The sequence below is a fragment of the Leopardus geoffroyi genome, chromosome B3, assembly GCF_018350155.1.
Source record: "Leopardus geoffroyi isolate Oge1 chromosome B3, O.geoffroyi_Oge1_pat1.0, whole genome shotgun sequence".
Lineage (NCBI taxonomy): Eukaryota > Metazoa > Chordata > Mammalia > Carnivora > Felidae > Leopardus > Leopardus geoffroyi.
In genome coordinates this window covers 140,123,591-140,137,008 of record NC_059337.1, presented here as the reverse complement: position 1 = coordinate 140,137,008, position 13,418 = coordinate 140,123,591, and positions in this window count along the sequence as shown.

Below are 13,418 nucleotides of genomic sequence, written 5' to 3'. Positions count from 1 at the left end.
GGATCGTCCGCTGAAATCGGGCCGGCGACAAGTGTGCCCGAGGAGCGGACGACGGCCTGGTGCCTTCCTGGGTTTTACTGCAGCCTGAGGGCTCTGGCGCGGAGGTGACGCTGCTGTGCGGTGCGGGATGCGGGCCTGCCGGCCGGCCTGGCTCGGCTCCCTGCCCTCCACCCACGCCCGCCTCGCCCTCCGGCCTTGCCACGTGGGCGGGTGAGCCTCCCTGCGAGTTTTCCCAGGACCGACCTGGAGGGCCCAGGGAGGACAAAGAACGGAGGCCTGCGACCAGGCGAAAGGCCTCTGCCTCCAGGCGCATCGTCGGTGCCTCGCGGATGTCCGCGCACAGACAGGTCTACCTGCCCTTAGTGATACCAAGATCTTAAGGAATCCACCCAGCTGACACCCCCGCCCCGTAAGCAGCTCACACACACACACAGACTGGGGAGCGATACTCCTCGCGGCACATTTTGTCTCCGTCTTTAACGTGAATGAGCCCTGGGACCCTCGGGCATGGGTCACCAAACCAGTCTGTGCACTCAGCCCACTGCCTGTTTCCATAGATAGAGTTTTATTGAAACAGTCGTCCTCCAAGGCTGCTTTCGAGCTGCGTCACCAAGTGGAGTCGTTGTGCAAAGGGGTCGTCCGGCCTGCAGAGCCCCAGATATTTATGAGCCGGCCTCTTGCAGGGAAAGTTGGCCGATGTCTCCCCTACAGGGCATCAGGTGTCATTCTTCTTCTTCTTCTTTTCATTTACTCTTGAATTTGTTCATTCAGTGAGCTGTTACTGGTCTTCTTCCCGGCAGACCGTGCGGGATTTGAGAGCGGGGAGGGTCTTTGCATCATCCTCCCTGCCAAACACAGGACACAGATGTGTCCTTCAGGAAATGCTTGTGGGATGGATGGATGGATGGATGGACGAACGCGATCCACGCGTCAGGGAATAAAGGCCTGGTCTCTGCCATCGGGGCACGCACAGTCCGGTGGGAGAGAGCCGCGTGGGAGCAAATCATTAAAAGAAAACCTGGCGAGGGTCACGATCGACGCGAACCGAGTTTCCGGAGGCGGGGGCTCCCGGCGGAGGGGGTGCCCGCTGAAGGAGGCCGGTGCCGTCCAACCCGGTCTCGAGGGACAGTAAGAGCTAGAGTTTCTCATTCTAGAATCCATGGGTTCCTGAACCAGACAGCAAAGAGATCAAAGCCAAGAGGCGCCGGCGCGTTCACAGAGTTGTGACAGGGGAAGTGAATTTCTTCCTCCACCGGCATTTCATGTGCCCCTTGGAGGCACGGGGCCTGTCGCGGGGGGCCACACCAGCCCCTCTGTCTCCACGCAGAGAAGGAGGACGGCCCCACCTCCTGGGTTTTGTACAGGGGTTCAACTAGCTGAGGCCTGTGATACACTTGGCACGCGCGCATACTCAGAGGGAGTCGGCTGAAAATAAGATCGTGTTTTTCAAGTTCACGGCTGCAGCGTGCCTGTCCCCATTCGAGCCCCCTGCGCCGGGAAACCTGTTGCCTCCCAGGGCCCTCCTCCCCTTGGCCAGTGAGGTGTAAACAGGGTCACCAAAGGCACCGCGGCTGGCGGATTCGCTTTTAGGTGCACCTGCTGATCGCCCTCCACCCGCAGCCGAAAAAGAAACCCTGAAGCGACGCAGCCTGAACCCCTCTTATCTGACGGCAGCCCCGTCCTGCGCAGGCCCCTCCGCCAATAAACTGGCCTTTCGGCCCCCGGAAAGACCTTTCTTTCGTACGTCCGGCGGCCTTTCTTTGCCAAAGGGAAGCCTAGTGACGCCAGTTGCGCTCCGCGGGAAGAAAATCGCACCCACCCACCGCAGAAGCTGAGGCGGGAGCTCCAATTTTAATGAACAGCTACCCAGGATAGCAATTTCTGAAGCTCTCGTGCCGTCGTCTCTCGCCTCTGGGCCCTCCCTGCCTTCGCGCTCTCCGTTTTCCCCTTACTCATTCCTTTCTCCCCCCCCCCCCCCGCCCCTTCCTTCCTCCTCTTCTCAGCACAAAAGTGGAGGGGGGAGAAAAAAAGATTACAGAGTGGCGCCCACTGCAATTGCCATGCATATCTGGTGCCATATATCTTGTCAAAAACGTCAGCACGCGCGTGCAATCGGAAGAAAGCGAAGCTCGAGCCCCAGGAGACTGTGCCTCCCCCGCCCCCCCACACACACACACTCATTCATTTGTTCTTCCACTTAAATCTCGCTGTCTTTCTTTTTTTTAACCTCTCCTGCAGGTCTTTCTATAGAGGACAAACACGCACCAGCACACGCCTCACTTCCCCCCTTCTGTCATTTAAAGTAAGAAGAAGCCAGCAAAGAGAAGTCTCTTTACAGCGAGTTCTCGTTACAGCGCTTTCTGCCTCGGTGACCGAAGGGGCTTTCGAAGGAAGTCAAGGCACTGATGAAAATGAACGAACATTTATGACCGGCCATCTGTTCTGTCAATTAAACCCTCCCCAAACCAAGTTATTTGTTCTTACGTAACTAACCTGCAGGGGAGAAAGAGACGTATGCGCAAGGTGTCTACCGGAAACACGTTTATATGTTTAAAAAATAAAAATGAAGACCCACGCTGCCCTGATCCACGGTCTGGAGATAATTAAACTAGCATGGGGGGGAGGGGGAAGCTTTGAACACAAAACAGGATTGAGGCTTCAAAGAACAAAGGTTCCTATCAGACGCCTTTTTCTTCTAATGGTCCTTGTGCGGTAAAAATAAAGTCCAAACACTATAATTTCACTCACAGAAAAGTTACAAATACTGTAGGTATCTTTAGAAACAGCTGCAAAAGTGGTTTCACTTCTGACAAGATTGGCGTTAATTACCAGCAAGGACTTCAGTATAATACTATTTAAATCATTTTAAATTATCCCTCTCAAAAATTAATTTTTCATCAAAGATTACACACAAAAAAAATCATGATATCATCTCTGCAGCTGTGATTTAGTAATAATTTCATCTATTATTACCAATGTCAGTTGGATAAAAGAAAAAAATGGCACCCCACCGGGCCGATTCCAGCACAGGCCATATATAGAAATTTTTAACTATCACTTATAATCGCTTTGATGAGCTTAAACCTCCTCTCAATTAACACCCTAAATGACACCGAGACATCTTAATGGGGGATGTAAGTAAGAGAAAAGACTTTAATCAAAGAATAAAGAAAAAAGTGCCATGAAGGAGGACGACTCGTTCCACACCTCTTCATGTCTGACCAAGTGGCACCCTGTATCATATTTCGAACCTCTTGTCATTCCAGGATCTAGAGCAAAACTAGGCAGCGATCAAAAGACACATGGCAGGTTGCTGTGCTCTCTCTGTGAAAATAAAGACTGTTCGAGGGTCCCCAGTCTAACAACTGGACAAGGGGAAGGGAACTTCGCAACGTTATCACTTGAACAAGCATAATAAAGGAGAGGCTAGAAAAAGAACACATTGTTCCCTGAAGATCATCTTCTGGGGCATCCCAGGGTAGCAGTTTGGGGGATCCAAGTCACCCTCGTGCGGGTACCCCAACTCACTCTCGGCAGGATCAGAGGAAAAGATGGGTCCCTCCAGACACATTTGAGTTATGCAAACTCACACAGCCATGGGGATGTTACAGAAGGACATTTCTCAGGCCATTATTTTTTATCGCGAAGCTGCTGTGCCTGGCCTGTGGGAGAATTGAAAATAAAATGAAATAAAACAAAATCCAAATGAAAACTGACCAGCCTGCTTTCCTTTTCTTAAATCATGTTTGCGGTAGCCATGGTGATTTTTGTTTCCAATTAAGACGTCCTAATGAACATGTGTTCGTGCCCATGCTTTACTCCCAAGGAACAAACTGGGCAATTAATGGCCCTGCAGGAGCCCTGATCTCTCGAGCCACAAATGCATATTGGGTCAAAAGAAAAAAAAAAAAGAAAAGAAAAGAAAAGAAAAGAAAAGAAAAGAAAAGAAAAGAAAAAAAGCAACAGTTGGCAAAGTCTTGAAGATAACATTTGTAAAATTAGGTGGAAGAAACGTGATTTTCAGATGTGACTTACCTCTTTCTACCCCTAAGCCACCTTACCCCTCACAGACGAAAAGAACACTTTTTGTTGCCTGCCTTCTGCCACAGTCAGGAAGAAAAAACACGTAAGCAGAAGCCACGTTTTCACCAACAAAAGCGGTGACATCTGACCTGTGGGCATTAAGGGCCAACATCTGCACTGTGTCCAGGGCAACTGTGTAGCGGGAACCACGCTCTACATCGAAACTTCACAAATAACCTTTCATGACAGGCATTATCATCCTGGATTTGAAGATCAGAGAGAGAAGAAAAATTTCCTGAAGGTTACGTAGCCATAAAATAGAGAAGCCAAGATTGCGACCTGGGCTTCAGCATGGTGGGCAAATCAGAGAGAACCAAGATCAGTATCTTTCCTCAGAATAAGTATTTGGGTTGTTTTCACCTTTCTCTGATTAACTAAACACTTTTTCTAACTTTTCTAGTTTTTTCTAGAACTTTTCTAGTGTTTTCTAACACTTGTTCTAAACCCCTTCCTCATTCCACCTCAGCAAATGTGTTAGTATTATGCTACAATATGTAGACTTTAAATGTGTTTTTATTATGTAGTGGGTTATATTTTTACCTGATTCTTTTTGGATATTGTTTTAAATACACACACACACACACACACACACACACACACACACACACGCCTTCACAAATGTACCCACATGCACACACACAAGATAAAGTGTAGTAAGTTATGCACTCACTCCTATTTTCCGTATTCCTCAAAGCATCCTCCTACTGATGTCCTTCTTCCAAAAATGTTTTCAAAGAAGGTGTGTTTGGGTAGTAAGCCTTCTGAGGCTGTATTTGCCCAGATTTTTTTAAGCATTTATTTTATTTTTGAGAGAGAGAGAGAGAGAGAGCAAGCACAAGCGGGGGAGGGACAGAGAGAGAGGGAGACAGAATCTGAAGCAGGCTCCAGGCTCCAAGCTGTCAGCATACAGCCTGAGACGGGGCTTGAACTCACGAACTGTGAGATCATGACCTGAGCCAAAGTCAGATGCTTAACCAACTGAGCCAGCCGGGTGCTCCTATTTGCCCGATTTCAAAAGACACTTCAGCTGGGTATAAAATTATAGATGTAAAGTTATTTTCGCTCAACATTTCAAAATTATTCTCTACTGTCTTCTTGATTCAATGTTGTTACTGAGATATAAGACTTTAATCTGAATGCTCTTTCTATATAAATGATCTTTCTGGGAGCTTGTTACTTTTTTAGTTTTCTTTGACATTCTTAAATATAATTATATTAAGTATGATTTGTCTTTTATATATTCTACTTGACATTCCATATGAACTTTGAATATGAATCTTTTTCTTGGGGCACCTGGGTGGCTCAGCTGGTTGGGTGGCTGACTACAGCTCAGGTCATGATCTCGCAGTCTGTGAGTTCAAGCCCTGTGTCGGGCCCTGTGCTGACAGCTCAGAGCCTGGAGCCTGCTTCTGATTCTGTGTCTCCCTCTCTCTGCCCCTTCCCTGCTTGCTCTCTGTCTCTCTCTCCAAAATAATAAACATTAAAAAAATTTTTTTAAACATGAATCTTTTTCTTTCTTTTATTATGTCGTTATTGTTTTTCAAATATTTCCTCTTGTCACTTTATTTTGTCTTTCTTTCTATGATCGCCTGTAATGTTTACATTGAATTGTGTGCTCCTGGTCTTCACTTATTTTAGCTTTTCTTTGATACATTTTAGCCCTTTATCCCTGCTTGCTTCTTTCTCAGGAATGTCTTCAATCTGATCTAGCTCACTAATTTCTTCTTAAACTACATTCATTGTGCTTTTTATTTCACCTCCTGAATTCTTTATGTCCAATATTATATATTTTATCTCCTAGTATTTCCATTTGATTCTGCTTTGTAACTGCTTGTTTCTGCTTCATGCTCCCAGCATCCTTGAGTGTTAGGGTTAGAGTTTCCTTTATCATGACTGTGCTTTTCATACACTCCCAGGATAAAGAGCTCCAATATCAAATTCTGGGCTTGGTCGTGCCATTTGTTTCATAACCCCAAAGCTGGAGAGTAGCTTTCTGTCCTTGTCTCCAGGCATGGCTCTTCCCAAAGAAGTTTTCTTGCTCCTCCCTCCTTTGAGGCTATGCAAGGAAATAAAGATGGAAACACTCAGCAGCCAGGCTTTTGACCAGCACTGCTGATACCTGAATCCTAAGCTTTTCCTGAGGGGTGATATTTCCTCACTGACCACATACCCCACTGGTTGGACTTTGCTACTTTTATGCCTCAAAGAGGTCATATGGTTATCAGAGATACATCAGGGGTAATGTGAAAGAAAGATAAAATATGCAAACTTTCCCCTTTAATATCCATCCTACTAAAAATGACGCTCAGTCCCCTTTGGTCACAATAATTGGCTTTGGTCTCCCCAGAAATCTCTTGCAATATTTATATTACTCGTTCAGATCCATTCCCAATGTCCTTAATTTTATGGCCTCTCTTGTGTTGCTTTCATGGGACGGGGCCAGCATCCCATGCTAAGCATATGACCAGACCACCAGGAACAAGACAAAAGCTTAGGATTTTCAAAGGTAGCAGGTACAAGGAAGAATTGTCCATACAAATAGAACATGAGCAAAATCGCTGGGCACAAACCATGTCAGGACTGGAATACACCACAAGTTTCCTGGTTTTGTTGTTTGTTTAAATGAATCTGTAGGGCAACAGGATCCACTGACAAGTTGAAGAATTAGGGACAAAAGGGAACTAAGAATGGGGTGAATGAGCAATTTTTTAAAGTAGAGTCAGTTTTTGATCAGCAATACCTCAGGTTCATGTCACTTAATGATAAATAACTTCTACATAACCTCGCCGTTTGAACTGTTACATTAGAGAGTTGGAACTGGCCTATCCAGCACTCACATAACTGAGATCAGTGCTGAACTTGGCCTGCTTTGACTCTTTCTTATTTAATCTTTATTTTGAGTCTCCTGTCCCTGGAGCTAGGTCTTTCTCTGTGTCCACAGATGGCTGGTCTCTGGGTGGCTGCCACTCTGAAGGAGGGAGGGTAGATCTGATTGGAATACCCCGTGAGTTAACCCAGTCATTGCGTTCATTTCACCGTGTCATTGTGTAGCTGGTGCTTCATCACCAACTACTGGAAAAAGCCTTTTCTTTATCTTAGCCCCTAGCCTGCCCATGACTGAGACTCTAGGAGACATTACCACTTGGAGAAGAGAATCCTTTACGGCATCAGCAAACATACCAACCAGTAGCTATGCACTGAGTTCCGTGGGACCTTCTACAGATTCTGTCTCATTTCATCATCACAGAACCCCAGAAAAGTGGTATTATTATCCACTTTCTATGCATGAGAAAATAGAGGCCCAGAGAGTCAAGAGACAGACCCAAGTTCATCCAGAAATGTAGGGCAAAGGCATAACATTAATTCAAGTCTTCAGATTGTAGGTCCAAAACCAGGTTCCTTCTACGCCATATCTGAGAAGTGGAGAAGAGGATCAGCTCCCATGCATGCCTTCAAATCATGTTTCTTACGTTTCTAGTATATTCCAGTAAACCTAGGTCCTAGGTTTACTCTGAAATCACAGACACCCTAGCCTCTCAGGAAAAACAAGTGAGGGTTACTGTTATGAAATAAAGTCCCCGAAATGAACATGCGCTTTGCACAGCATGATATTTGGAATTCAAAAGGAAGAAGAAATAACATGGGCATTTGGAGAGAGAAGGTCAGGAGTCTGATTTAGAGTTTGAGGTCAGGGAAGCTGCGACGAAGAGAATGGGTATTTGTTAGGCAGCTGTCTAACCTCAGCACCTTGCACAGTCACACCCTGTCCGCATGCCTCAATCCTTATATTTCCACCTGTGCCTTCGTCTGTTGGCAGGACTTTCTTCAATAACTAATGGTCCATATTTATATGCTACTTGTTCTTTGTGAGTGAAAATGACTTTGGCACTGACACTAGGGAAAGCCAAGGAATGTTCTTTTTTTCAGCAAATGGCACCAATTTCTTATGAGTACAAGGAACTCTGGACTGAGTCAGAAGACTTGGTTCAAGGCCTGGCTTCATCTTTCATTTCCAAGACCCTATTTCCCCCCACGTTGCCGGCTAGCTGTGACTAGGGCATGGGCACTGAAATAAGGTAGACTGGGTTTCCAGACCCAGGGCTGGTCACTAACAAGTGTAGGAACATGTCTTAATCTCTCTGAGCTTCATTCTTCACATTGCATGACAGTCGCACCAATTGTACATGAAGGACCTCACAAGTCTACGTACCCCAACTGGCACAGGGCAGAATTGTAACAACTATTTGTCTCTGTCCTTCCAACAACAGACAATCAACTCTGCAGGGATTTCATCGTGGCTGGCCTTATGGGAACCAACCCCATAGTCCCTTCCCTAATCACGCAGTTCTCCTTGGGATCCAGACCTCTGTACAAAACCAGAGCAAGAAGGCTGTGTCGGAGGCCTCGAGGCCCGGAGTCGGTCCAGTCCAGAGTTACCCACGTGGGCACAGATGTTCCAGAGTCCAGTCTGCCTCCAGCCTGGAAGAGGTTCACGAGAGCAGGCAGATGCATGCCAGGGCTTTGCTCCAAGTAGCTGGAGCGCTCTTAACATTATCAGCGCAATCGTTGGGAGACTAAAGTGGCCCGCGGTGCACATGCCCAGAACACCCCATTCAATTCTAAAATGAAGGGCTCTTAAAACTGTGAAGTACTGAATTTGGAAAAGATCGAGGATTTGGGCACACGCAGTGCAGAACAATTTAATATTATGGGAGCTCTTCAACTATTTTTTTTCATATATATAAGCACTTCATTTTGGAAGTAACTCAAATAATGTTCTATTACTATATTGAACACAGGACTGACTTGAAAATGCAATCACCCACCATTAAAAAATAAAGCCCCCAAACTGGGAGGAGATATGAAGAAAAGACAACACTCAATTCTTCCATACGCCTGGAATGTCTTCACTTTTCCGCTCCATTGCTCCAAACGTCGTGCATGTTTCACCCCGAGTTTAAATGCCGCCTCCCTGATGCCATGTGATTCCGATTTTCTGACCTGCACTGAATGCCTACTGCCAGACAGCCAGTTTCTCATTTGTTAGGTCATTTGATTCTTAGAACAACTGTGTAAGATAAGTGGTCCTTATCCCCACTGGACCCCAGAGGGAGCAGGAACTCAGAGACGCTAAGCTGGCCACAGAATTTCCAAGAACTTCAGAGGAGACGTGAGCTGCTCTAGTACTCATTCAAGACAGGGAGAATGGGCTTGTGCTGGATGAACCAAAGAAGAGTAGACTTTGCCCACCATGGAAGACTTGAACCAACCAAGAACATGACTGCTTTTGGAGATATGGCCCTTAAAGAGGTGATTAAGGTAAAACGAGGTCATATGGGCGGGCCTGAACCCAATAGGACTGGTAGCCTTAGAAGAAGAGGAGATTTGTACACACATAAACAGACATCAAGGCAGTGTTTGCACCTAGGGAAGACCATGTGTGGACACAGCAACAAGGCAGCCATCACCAATGCAAGGAGATGGCCCTCAGGAACCAACTCTACCGACACCTTGATCTCGAACTTCAAGCCTCGAGAACCATGAGGAAAAGAAGAATGCCCACTCTTTAAGCCACTCAGGAACCAACTCTACCAACACCTTGATCTCGAACTTCAAGCCTCGAGAACCATGAGGAAAAGAAGAATGCCCACTCTTTAAGCCACTCAGGAACCAACTCTACCAACACCTCGATCTCGAACTTCAAGCCTCGAGAACCATGAGGAAAAGAAGAATGCCTACTCTTTAAGCCACGCAGTCTGTGATATTCTGTTAGGGCAGCCCTAAGATACTAATGCAATGCCCCGCTCTTTTCCCACAAGGCCACTTCGCTCCTGGACGCCTGGTTGCCCCTGAAATATGAATGTGCATTGCACCGGCTTTTCCTGGCGAGGTGGCCTCACGGAGGAAGGGCTCCTCTCCAGCCTTCTCCGGGTCGGCGCCCTGTTTGGGAGGGCTTTATTGCAATTTCCTCAGCATGACTTAATTGTTTATTGGCATTGCAGCACGGGATTTCAGTGTCAGCTCAATAATGTACATCTTGGGAACAAATCTGGCCTGATCTACAGAGGTGGCCAGGAGAGGGGCTGATCTTACTTGCAAGAATCTTCTTATTCCCTGTATCGCATGTCCTGGCGGGGCCTCCTCAGGAATATGAAAAATAGATCAAGAGATTTATGATTTTGGAGTCAGGGGAGAGAAGGAGACTTAGAAAACATTGAAGATTCCATGTATACATAGTTTAAAATGTTAGTAAATATTTAACAGAAACATCGAGCAATAAACTCAAATTATTGCCAAGTGCAGGGAGGAAGTAAAGGTAATTTATCAACGAAGAGGGAGGAATGGATACTGTATTTTACCGGGACACACATAGTCAGACATACTAATGGGGATTGTGTCAGTTAAGTGTTGACATGTACCGAATCATGGCCCAGTCTAAATGCCTCAGTCATGGCAGGGAGTTAAAAAAGAGAATATTTGAGAATAATGTGAATTAAAAAGGCAAGTTAGTTTAAATTTCTGTTTGGTAGGCCCCCAGGCCTACAAGTCCAATGGGAATACAGTCTAGCTAGAGGCTTGATGAATGGCCTTAATGAAGTTGGACAGCCTGGAATACACGCATAAAATGATTTTAAATATTGATACGATGTCATTGTGTGTCTGAAGATATTGAAATGTTCATTCTCCAAGCAAGACAGGTTCCATCTAATTTATTAAAGGTGGAAATGATTATTTACATTTGAAAATGGAATGTGTGCCCAGATAGAAGCCGGGGCAATAAAATAATTATTACATTCAGGGAAACAGATACAGTTCATCTTCCGGAAGGAGAAAAATCAAAACAGGTCCTCATGCAAATGTCTTGGAGTTTGGGGCAGCGGTGAAGAAGACAATGGTAATTTCCTTTAGGTTGGCATTTTTAGGTCCATGCGGGATGGGATGAAAACAGATCTTCCGAGAGCAATTAATGATGTGTAATCGGCTTATCTGGAAGAAAAGGCACGATGGAAAGGCATCCAGTGTGCGATGGGGGCCGCCCCACTTTCCCCCGATGTGTCTATTAGGACATTTCTGTGACACTGCCTGGCGTCTGTAACCTGCTCTGTTGCTCGCTGATGGGAGGAAGAGGGATGGCGTGATAGTGGAAAGCCGAGCTCTGTTGTGATATGAGAGTTTCCACGGAGAATGCCTCCGGGCGGCTGTCTGCCTCGTGTGTTCGACATTAGGGCTGTATAGCAAGCCGGAGTCGAAGTGTATTAAAGCGAGCAGGCAATGCAGAGTCAGCTGGAGGTTCCAAAGTGCTAACTAGGCCGATGAGCCAAGGGCGGACCCAGGTATAAAAATAAAATCACCCGCAAGCCTGCTTCATTTCCTGCGTGTGCATCTTGGCTTGGAGAGAGCTGCTCACTCTCCCAGATTTTCTTAAGAATCTCTCGTCGCGGGGCGCCTGGGTGGCTCAGTCGGTTAAGCGTCCGACTTCAGCCAGGTCACGATCTCGCGGTCCGTGAGTTCGAGCCCCGCGTCAGGCTCTGGGCTGATGGCTCAGAGCCTGGAGCCTGTTTCCCATTCTGTGTCTCCCTCTCTCTCTGCCCCTCCCCCGTTCATGCTCTGTCTCTCTCTGTCCCAAAAATAAATAAACGTTGAAAAAAAAAAAAAAAAGAATCTCTCGTCGCTTCACTATGGCTGCATGTGTAGGACAGGCAGGCCACCCCGCCGCTCCCAAAGCCTCCCTCATCACCATCCCCAGCGGCACTCCCAAACTCAGCCGGACACACCAGTAGAGGGCCACAGTCAGGGTCAACGGACGGAGTCCGGGCAAGTCACTCACCCATCCATTCAATGCATGCATCCACTCAACGCTCGAATGAGCGTCCGCTAAGATCTCCGCATACCTGTGTGATCTTGGGCAAGTTACCTGAGTTCTCTGTGTCCCACTTTCCTCATCTATAACGCGGGAGGATGACACCACATCATAAGGGTCTTGTAAGGATTCAAGAAGCTAATGTATTTAAAACTCTTAGGACAGTGGTTGGCAAAGGGTAGGTGCTTAATACATGTTGGTGTTATTGTTGCTTCTTTTTTAAAAATGTTTATTCCTTTTTTTAAATTTTTTAATGTTTATTTTAGAGAGAGAGAGAGACAGCGTGCGAGCAGGGGAGGGGCAGAGAGAGAGAGAGGGAGACACAGAATTTGAAGCAGGCTCCGAGCTGTCAGCACAGAACCTGATGTGAGGCTCGAACCCATGAACCGCGAGATCATGACCTGAGCCGAAGTCACACGCTTAGCTGACTGAGCCACCCAGGTGTCCTATTTTTGAGAGAGAGAGAGAGAGAGAGAGAGAGAATGAGCAGGGGATAGGCAGAGAGAGACAGGGGGACAGAGGATCTGAAGCAGGCTTTGCTCAGACACCGGCAAGCCCGATGAGGGACTCAAACCCACCAACCATGAGATCGTGACCTGAGCCAAACCCGACCTGAAGTTGGAAGCTCAACCAACTGAGCCACCCAGGTGCCCTGCCCTTTTTCTTGTCTATTAGATAGTGTATTAAAGATGGAAGTAGATAGATAACAAAAAGATAGGGGTCCTGCACTCAAGGAGCTCAAAGTCTTGTAAAGAAAAAAAAAATGCATTCAGTGTGTTGATCACCGTTATCCTTACTTGAGCATCAGGTTTGGTTCCAGAGCTCTGCCTCTTCTATGGCATTTGACTTTGTCAGTCTCCTCTGGGCTAAGAATGAGGGTCTCCTACACAAAGCGATGTAGCCCCGCAGAGGTCCTACGACGAAGCCGTAACAAATGGCACTTCCTTCCTTTCTGTGCCTCATTAAGTTGAGAAGCCAGGAGAGAGGGTGTGAGTTGCCCAAGGTCCAGGCTATGATGGGGCAGAGCTGGCTGGGGGTGTCCCTGCTGCACACACGACTCCCACACTGTGCTGCCTCCTTCGGGTCCTGGAACTTGGGGGTCATTGGTGAGCATTTTGAGGGACCAGGAAAAGGCACGGTCAGTGACGGATTCTCATCCAGAGCAGAGCTCTGGAGACTCTGTGTTTTCCCCAGTGCGGTCGGGGTAGGCACTCTGGTAGAATCGACTTTTCATCACCCTGGCAAGAATAATTGGACTGGGCTTCCTACAATGAGTAGGACTTCCTACTCACCGTCTTACGTGCTAGGGACGAACTCACTTTCACCACCTGCGTGGTGGTCAGAAGGCAACGTCCTTCTTGACTCTAGAGCTGTCTTGACCTAGATGTAGAGGTCACAGATGCAAATCACATCGATGGCAACCACTTCTCCTTCTGGCGGTGGCCAAGGCCAGCCTCTCACCTCTTGAGTCTAA